At 37.7% G+C, this 10,147-nt stretch overlaps 1 long non-coding RNA gene across 1 annotated transcript; it reads left to right on the forward strand.

Moving 5' to 3' along the window:
• The first annotated feature begins 2,455 nt into the window (after positions 1-2,455).
• On the forward strand, positions 2,456-7,289 carry LOC134165157 (uncharacterized). Its single transcript, XR_009965403.1, has 2 exons — positions 2,456-2,847; positions 7,010-7,289. It is a non-coding gene; the product is annotated as an uncharacterized LOC134165157 (long non-coding RNA).
• The last annotated feature ends 2,858 nt before the right edge of the window (positions 7,290-10,147 follow it).

Raw genomic sequence — 10,147 nt, forward strand, 5'->3', positions numbered from 1 at the left:
TAATGAGTGAATTTTTGATATTTGGGATACCTGTGGGAACCATGTGGCCTTCTCAAGCCACTGCATCATGTAGTCCTACACTAGGACGACTCCAGTGTACCCTACAGGGAACTGCCTATAGGCTGTGCAGTCTCAGAAAGAACTGCTCTGAGGAAGGATATATTGTCAATCTTCCTTTCAAGGGAGAAAATCTCCATTCCCGTTTTTCTAGTTTTCCAGCGTTACCTAGCTTTTGTTAACCAAGTAAGCCTATGCCCCATGTCTTACCTCCAGGTAGGTCTTTAAAGGTTTATTACTTCACTGTAATAATGAATGTCTGTTCATTGCCCTGCAGGTATGTTTGAGGCAGCAAAGATCTGCTGCACACAGTAACTATCAATGACAAGTCTTTACGAGAAGTTTTGTAGTTGCTGCAATTACACCAGATAATCCCTTACTGTTACATCAGACATAATTCTGAAGGCATTACATATAGCTAATATTTCAAACTATACTCAGAGATTGATAGGATATGTATGTTGCAGACTGCATTGATCTGAAGCAACTCGGTTCCACAAGAAATTCTAGAGGTGAGTAACCACTTGAAGCCTAAAACTGTTTCACTGCTATTATTGCTTTCTTTTTGTATTTAAATCTTGCAATTAATATTTTAAAAAGAAAAAAAAGAAAAAAAAAAAGACAAAAAGACAAATACGGACCTTATGCATTAACACAAAGAAACTGTTAAAAGCTGCATCCATGAGGATCTCTGGGCTGAGCACCATAACACAACCATTCAGCTAGCATGATGTAATTATAAATTAAACATCTCTAAATAAATTCCAAGTTGAAAATAAAATAAAAATCCTTTAGACTTCTGCTCCTTTCTTTATGGTGGAAGATCATAACAATCTCAGTTTTAGAAATTATCATCTATCGTCCTTCATACTGCAAAGTCTGTGGTGTCTGCATGCTCTGTACAAGTGGGGTTTGTTGGAGGGGACACCTCATCAAGTATTGCTCAAGTCCGTATTTCATTCAAAGGAGACTCAATTCAGGAGGATTTAGAGCAAGTCTGATACTTACTTGGGTTTTTTTTAGAGATACTAGATAATGGCATGTAATGATATTCTACATTTATGACATATATAAATATGCCTTCTGGAAAATGGTATGTTCAGTTCATATCAACTAGATTCATTTAAATAAAGGGTCATTGACAATGATAATTTGAGACATAATCTTTTTATGCGTAAACTAGAACAAAATCTCTAGTACTTTCTAATTTCCTGTAGGTTTTGAAGTAACATATTTTATCTAAAGGAACATTTTGCATTCAGCGTTAGACAGAGCCTTTAAGCCATATTGGATCTGATGACTCTTGGGACCTGCTTGAGGTAAACACTCTTTCAGGAAAGTCAGCCAAGTAATTGTAGTGACAACTTATGTTATCATTTACTGGTGTATTTCCAGACAGAGGAAGAGGAGCAAATAGGAACCTTAATTACTGAAAAAGTTAGAAAAAGAACTTAAGTCTTGTCAATAAACAAAATGGATGTTGACACAATGTTTAAGATTATAGCTGAACTTTTTTTTTTTCATGTAAACCAGATTTATTTTTAAACTTTCTATGCATGCTCCTGTCTTTCACAGGGTATGTTTCAATATGTTGCCCTCAGTTTCAGAGGTTAGATCCATATGTTAAATAGATCCGTCTTCTCCATCAAACCCAGAAGTATTCATTAGAGTTGAAGATAACTATAATAAAATTCTGCAGAATACAATTTCTTCATGTAGATCAGATTAATTATGAAACTGAATAAACAGGTTACTTTATGATGGAGCTTTGAAATAATTGCAAGAAAATGGTTTGACCAGTCAGGTATAAAATAGAAAACCAAACATTACACAATTCTTTGGAACCTTATAATTGAATTAAAAAAAAAATAAAAAATCCTCTCCATCATATAGATGATCCTAAATGTACAACCTGTCACTAAAACATTTTGAGTAGGGAAAAAATGAGTTTTGTGAAGAGGAGCATAAACCTATGGCTTTAAGGGAAGGCTTGTCAGGTGAGTTTTCTATGGATATGTGGAGTCATTAAGAGTGTCCATGGTAAACACAAGTACTGTAACAAATCTTAAAAATCAAGCTTTTGTGCTGGCTGATTAGATGTTTTGTTTTCCCCTTATTGCATTCTTATAGAAATAGAGACCACATTTCATTGTGAATTTCTGTACCTGGTTTTGGAACTTTAACTCTAAATTTTTCTTAGACTTTTCAATACCTGTGAAGGGTTATGATTTAATTTCAGAATTCTGTCAGATGTGTATTGTAAGTTTTATTTTGATCATAACAGCTTTTGTTTCTGATTGTAAGCCAGCTAACTAAAATGTTTTCTGTTGTGTGATGCTTTCTTCCTATTTTTTTGTAAAAAAAAAAGCTGTTGTATTCATAACAGCTTACCACTGCTCACTCTCTCATAGCAGGAAATTAGAGTTCTGAAATGAAAGTGATTTAAAAACAGTAATAGAAAAATAATATAGCATAGTGACAAAGGTCATATTTGTTAATATGCCAAATATGTAATTCTGAAGTACTGAACAGGTGAGATTCTTGGTCCTGTTTCCAGGTGGTGTAAGAATACCACCAATGTATTTCTTTACTACAAAGGCAGGCTGGGGAAATAATTGATATTATTTATATCCAGCCTGGTCATCTCCATACTCTCCTCCCACTTTTCAGCTCTTCCTTTGTTTCCTAAGTGTGTTAAATCAGCAAGGCTTAGCATTGCTGTCATCTGGTCTATACTTTCTGGCTCTCTACCATCTGAAAAACTATTCTCTGGACAAATTGGATTCTGGAGTAAGTCGTCTTTGTTTCTCATGGGATGACATGAACATCAGCAGCCCAGAGCTGTTGTGCTTAGGCAACTTAAAATGACAGCTGCTGTTAATAACAATTAGAACTTGCTAACACCAATTGCATGGATAACTTACGAAATAAATGCCTGCTTGTTCACTGGTTGTTTAACTGAAGTAATGTATAGACTATCAAGCAGCCAGTAGCAGCAGTGACTGGAGAAGGACTATGAATCCAACTAACTTCTCCACTTTCAATTCTCCAGAGACTGTTTATTGAGGTTTTTCACTCTCCAGTGAATAAGAAATGCTGAGTAAAAGGATATTACATAAATTGGCTGACATTTGCAGTGGACTAGCTAATTCTTGTCACCTTGTGTGTGTGGTGGCTGTGTGTGTATATGCACATGTGCCTGGTATTGTCAATGAGTTCCCAACCCACTCCCCTCTGCTCCCAACAGGCTGTTGTGAGCCTGAATTTTGAGGTTACATAAGAGACAATCCAGGAAAACACGCTGAGCTGTTTGGAATTTCCCTCAGCACTACCCTCTTTCCTCCATTGTGTCATACACTTTTTAAAAAAAAACCCAACTTTTTGTTTTGTGGAGTGTTGGGTTGTGTCTCATTTGAAAAGATTATGTCTGTCTGTCTTGAGGAGGGAATTGGGTATACCAGAAGACTTTTGCTTGCTTCTGCTTTCCATGGGCTGTGGCTGTAATTGCTGGAGTTAAAAACCTCTTCTTTTTCTTACATCTGGGACTTGAAGATTAACAAGGGCAATAATGCACCAAAGGGATATTAAAAAAAAAAGAGAGTTGTTAAGGCTGTATCTTTACCCTAACCCATAGAGTGATGCAACTGCCATCCAAATGGCACCTGCATCCTAGGAAAGGGCTAGCAACAGGTACTATGTCTAAGAATACTTATTCTTTTTCTTCTTTCTGACAAATTATTTGCCTTCAATGTTGTGAGATTATGCATTATGGCCAGTGAAAATGGAGTAATTTCTAGTGAGAGTAGATTGATGTGAAAATCATAAAGCATGTTCCAGTGAAAGAAATCACATCTCATGCATTTCAATATGAACATCACTTTTTTGCTATGTGTAACCCTCCTCTGAGCTGTGCTATTTCTGGATGATGTTTTATATTCCTAGACATTTTTAAGGCTTTTTTTCAGCAAGTTTGGTTGGTCTGTCTTAAAACACTAGAAGCATGTGACGGTAGAATTTTCTTAGACTAGGCTGGAATACAGTGTTATTTTATTACACATGATTTTTCTCTTTTGGCCTAGAACCTTAATTCCCTTTCCACTGGAATTTCATAGTAAAGGTCTTAATGATATTTGGTTTTGCTTTTCAAAGCAGTTGGGATCAGACCATTCTGCCCTGCCTCTGCTTTGTAAGGTATTGAAAAGAATGCTTTTAAAAGTGGGGAAACTCTTAATCATTATGAGCTTGATCTTTTGCACGTTGAATTCAATGACGTTTAACTACAGCTAAGTTACTCCCAGTACCACTGCTTTTCCAATAGATCAAAATCAGACATGAGGTAACAAAGAGCAAGCAACTACTTAACAACTACTTTGTTTATACTCACTTATATAACATCTGAATTCTGTCCCGTTCCATCTAGTCTACCAAGCTAATTGCATAGAAGTTATTTTCATTTATCGCTTACAGCATGATTTGCCTTTCTTTCATGTAACTGTCCTAGAAAAAAGACTTGTGTCTGAGAGGTAGTGTAATTGTGTTTTCAATTACCCTGCATGGTAGTACATCGTTATATATGCTAATCTTTTTTTTAAAGACAGTATACAAAGGACATAAAGAAGCTGAAATAAAATACTTAGACTATTTACTGCTGATCTATTTTGTATGTGAATGGAAGAACAAAGCCTGCTTTACTAATTTTAAGAACCAAAACTATTCACCTCTGTCACCGCCTAATACGTGATATAGTAACATACATGCTGCAGCTTTTTTGAATTTGGTGTTGTGACTTGGACATATGGCAGCCAAAAGCATTTGTTTACCCCTTCTTAAAATTTCAGGGGCCTCTTCTTCTTCTCTTCAGAGAAATTACTTTCATCTGCTAAGTACAACTGGCTTAAGCTACAAATTATGGTGATTTTTTTTTTTTTTTTATACTGATCACTTCATCATTATCTCTGTCACATCTTTAATAGTTGTCCTTACTGCATGTGCTATACCCAAGCAGTTTCACATGCATAGGGCTAGGACTTATAGCAATAACTGGTTGGGAATTCAAATGTCTTAAAACCGATGGCTACCATGTTCAGTTGAAAGAGCCCAATAGATTTTTAAGGGGTTTAGGCTGAGGCCTTAATTGATTCCACTTTTAGAGGGCTGAGATGCTTTATGGGTACTTAACTTGGAGACCATGGGAGATGTTGTCTGGGGTTCAACTGTTTAAGAATTGTAGGCAAAATGGAGATACATTAAAATATTAGTTTCTCTAGAAAGTTATGTGCAGTGTATTGAAGGTAAGAGTGTAAGGAAGGATTACAGAGAAGGTTTGATTTAGAGCTTGTCATCAGGATAACAACTCCATGATGTTTACAACTGTGTCATCTGTTTGCCTTTATGGATCATGGAGACTTCTAGAAACCGGACAGCAAGAGTACACAGTATTAAATACTGCAAAACTTGAAAAGGGCTGGCTCTAGTCCTTACAGAAAAAGCATAAGAAAGGTTCTTTTATGGCTTTCTTAACCAAATGCCTTTGGGCTGCACTCAGTAGGCTATTTTATTTTATTTTATTTTATACTGTCTACTACAGTAGAAAGCCTGGTCTACCATTTCTTTCTGGTGACTGTTGGGGTGAGAACACAGACTGCATTCTCCTGCCTCAGAATTTTGGAGGTTTTTTGTTTGCTAAAGCTCCTTTTGTTTGCTAAGGATCTCTGCTTCTCCATTCTGTTCTCCATTCCACAGCCACGGCTGGGAAAAGTATTTATGCTCATCTGTGTCTCTCTGGTAAAATCAACTACTAGGAAAAAAAAACAGTGTTCCATAAAAATAACTACTTAATAATCAATTTGTGTATGAGGTCATATTTGTATCTGAAAATAAGTATATGAGTTCTTTACATTTAAAAAAGTGGCAAGCAGTATGTAAGGAAGAAAGGAGACCATTGCTCAGCAAGTAATAATACCTTTTGGGCTACTTGGTACCACTACAAATAGTAAGGTAGAAAAAGTAATTGTCCTTTAAAGTCGTTTCCACAAATATGCTTTATTAAAATGAAGTAGTGGGCATGGCATTGGTGTCATCTTCTAGTATCCATAATGTAGGGATTGTGACCTAGTTAGTGAAAACACATATTGCAGAAATTCTGTTCAGCACAAGCTGAAGTAATTTGATGTAGGGCTGTAAAGGCTCTTGTATATTTTTCTTGGGAACATGCAAGTGCTGTACATAAAAATATTGCGGTACCTTCATGTAATTGTGATCTGTATGCTAAAAATAAAATCTGGAGATGACTGCCAAAGAAGTCAGTGGAGAGGTGCAATTTTAAGGGTGTGTGTGAAAAGTAACGTCATAAATTCCAACCAAATAGGTGAGGTAGCCTGGGGATATATCCTGTCATGTCCTGTTCTTCCTTCCACACACTGCTGTGCAGGGAGACTTTTGCAGAGTGTTAACTGTGCAGTTAGCCTTTTCCTTTACATGGTAGACCCCTGCCTTCCCCTTCTTGAGGAACAACATCATGGTAGGTTCAGGAGGCCAGGGAATACAATAGGTTTACTCCCATGGGAAGTAAAACCTAAAAGAAATTATTTCATCACTTTCTCCTTTCTTGTATTCAGATCATCCCTGAACAAATTTTCTTACGTCAGTAAAAATGAGAAAGGATGTTGGCTCTGAAATTTTAAAGTGCTACTTAATATCACCGCAGTCTGGCTAGCAAACTTTAGGCTGTGGATCTGACTCCCACCACCCTCCTAGTTCTTGTCTGGACAAACAGCAAGTTTTCCCTCCTTGCATTATGAAGATCTGACCCCCAGCAGCTGACATCCACAACAGCACGCTCTGGCAGGCTGAAGCTCCTCAAGGGATGCATTTCATCTGTGCAGCTGAATGCGGATTGTTGGTGTTTTGTACAAAGCTCACCATATGACAGATTGCATCTTGCTTTCTCCAGGCCCACACAGATGGTGCGAGTGACTAACTGATGCCTTGACTTTGCACAGCCTACACACTGATGTCATAAGAAAAGGCTAATACCTCTGAGGTGAGTCTCCTTATTTGTTTGTATTCCAACAATAACAGTGGGAAATGCAACAATGAGGAAGAAATTAATAAAAGAAAAGCTCAACTTCTTATTAGGAGCAACTGACATAAAATGTGATGTGTAACCTAATGAAAAGAACCATCAATATTAGTTTGGTATTTTTTAAATAAATGAATCATTAGATGACAAAGCCCATAAATTGATTCATAAATTTGCTGTCACTGTGAAAACACTGAGATTATTCTGTCTGAAAAATTGCAATTCAATTATGAATGGAAATAACAGCTAAAATCCACCATTCCTCTTGGCCAAGATGCCTAGTGAATCTTACAAAATAGACTTCTGAGCACTCAGTTATAAGCATCCTTGGGATTATAATACATGCACAGAAACATATGCACTAAAATGCCAGCAGGCCACCTTGATTTTATTAATGAATTGCTATCATTAATTGCAATTAATTTGACTTGCTGGTCTTTGGGGGAAATGATTTTAATATTGTTTGTTTACCAAGTTTTTTGTTGGTTTTACAAGTTACTTGTTGACTTCAGTGAAATGACTCAAGGTGTGCAATTAGTCAGAATGAAAGCCCTTAATATTTATGGTAATAAAGTTAGCCACGTATATTTTGTTACTTTTCCCTGTAATGAAGCACTCCTAGATGATGGATGAGTTTGCGATTGGTTGCTGTTGCTGAGGTAATCTACAGTAGTATCATCTTTAAAGAAGAATAGTTTTGTAATAAGAGTTCTGTGATAAAAGTTGTATGAGTTTTCAAAAATTGTTTCAGTTTTTCAGCTGTTTTGTCAGAAAGGAATTCATGTGAGCTTGAAATTGATCAGCTGAAATTCTGCCTCATTTCAAACAATTTCAGAGGAAGTCTTGTGACTGATTTTGTTCTAACATTAAACTTGTCCAGATGCTTCAGAACAGTGTCAGTTAGAACTTCTGTAGTGAACGGTTGGAGAATTGTTGAAAAGAAGATACCACACAATGCAAAATGGCCTCTCTTTTCCTTTGTTGTCATCCTTCAACCCTGAGGACAGCAGGGCCCAAAGTGATGTGACATTGTGGGACATTGTCAGGTTGCCTGTGCTGGTTTGTGCCAGGAAGCAAGGGCTGTGGGGTGGCCTGAATAGCAGAGCTCCCAAGCAGAGCTGCCTGGAGATTGTCAGGCATTACCTGTTGTACGTAGCCAGGTGTGCCAGTGTGATGGTGATGGGCAATCTCCTAGGACTGGAGACTATCGCCGTGCCAAGAGAGCAGAATAGGCAGTTGGGAATACTGTGAGGAGGGAAAGTATTAGGGGAAAGGAAAATTAAAAAGTCTATGGAAAAAACTAAGGTACAGGGTTATGATGATTGGTCAGGGAATGGGAACATAGGCTTTGAAGTTCAAAAAAGAAGGCAGGGATTAAGAAAAAGTGGGGAAATTAAACCCATCTATTGAACACATGGCGAGAAGCCATAGTGAAATGCAAAGGAAAAGTAGTCCAGAGGATAGAGCTTGGCATGAGGAACTGAGGAAAGATTTAGAACCAGACTAGAAACCTGGGCCTGACAGCAGGGGGAGAAAAAGAAACAGGGTGGGGACAAAGGATGAGGAGACGAGACAGGCTGGGGGTGGAGGGTGGGGCAGTCAAAGGAAAGGAAGATGAGTCTTTGCCTACTTCAGTGTCCTCCTGGTTTTCATTCCTGGGTCTGGGGAGGATTACACAGCCTTTCCCTTCCTCTGCTGTCAGAAGACTGTGAAATCCACTGATAACATGCATACACTGACCCCTACTACTGCCCCTCAGTGTCATTGAAGGACAACCTTTTATTTTTAATGTCAGAGTAATTGTGGCTTGTGGCAAAGCTAGTGGGTCCAGCCTTATCTCCATTATTAGTGATAGCCCCCTTAGGGTATCAGTAGAGAATTCGTGGGTTTTAAATTAGAGGAGATCAACAACATCAACACTGCTTCAGGGCAAACAATCAGTTTGGTAAGGACACCTGTAACTCTTGCTTTTCACCCTTAAGTCTCTGTTGCTTGGAGTTTGCACTTTCAGCATTCTCTTTAAGGTACAGCTGCCTTTTCTTGTGTGGTGTTGTAATCTTACAGTGGTCTGTGAAGAAGTTTTCCCAAATGCCATCTGAAATATGAAATGGCTAAAATTTGTGGCTACAATTGCGCAAGGCAGAAGGCTGGTCACATTAACGGCAGACCAAACTTCCTTTTTAGCATTAACTGGTGGTTCTTTCAACAGGTAATACAGCTTCTACAGAGAAAATTAACATGTAACAGTAAAGTAAGAACATGTCCTTCTACCACTTTTTGGATGGTCTGCTGTCATGTCTGTAAGCAGTGATATCTTTATGTAGATATTTGATTAGTACCAAGAGCCAAAATCTGTTTGCACAATAATTTGCTATTACTGGTATAAGGACTATATAGCAACACACAAACCCTTTTTGGTCTTCAGGTTACTTTCAAAGATGAGCATATTCTCATAAAGAATTCTGTCACTTGATGCTTGATGGAAGACTACACTTGATAAAATTAATGAGGGTGTAACAAAGTGGTTCATGCAGACATTCAGTCTCTTAATTTTTCCTGAGGGGAAAAAACAAATGTGAACTAAATAGTGATTATCGTGTAATGAGTACTGCTTTTGCATAGAAAAAGAAAGACATATCACTGAGCAATTTTAACTTCCCAGATGCTGTATTAATTATTGTAGGTCAGTTTTGAGATAATATCCTGGACAGTGTTGGGAAAGCAATTTTTTGGCAGATAGCATTCTATTTTGGCACATGGACAGTGGATTACAGTTTTTTAAACTGCCATGAATAAATGCACTAAGCATCTCTCCAAGAAACAAACAAGATTTCACAAGAGCCATTTGGCTTAAGTTGCACTTACAGTACTCGTAACGTCAGACAGTGTAGGAGATGTAGGTTCATGTGCAGTAATGGTAAACTTATGGTGTAATGGCTGAGAAAGGAGAGAACTGCAGAAAGTGTTCCACCTATGCCAGTTGTCCCATGGGTGGATGTACTGACGTGT

This window comes from Pezoporus occidentalis, unplaced genomic scaffold (genome assembly GCF_034315485.1).
Source record: "Pezoporus occidentalis ecotype Australia unplaced genomic scaffold, CSIRO_AGI_Poc_V1 ctg230, whole genome shotgun sequence".
In the NCBI taxonomy this organism is placed as follows: Eukaryota; Metazoa; Chordata; class Aves; order Psittaciformes; family Psittacidae; genus Pezoporus; species Pezoporus occidentalis.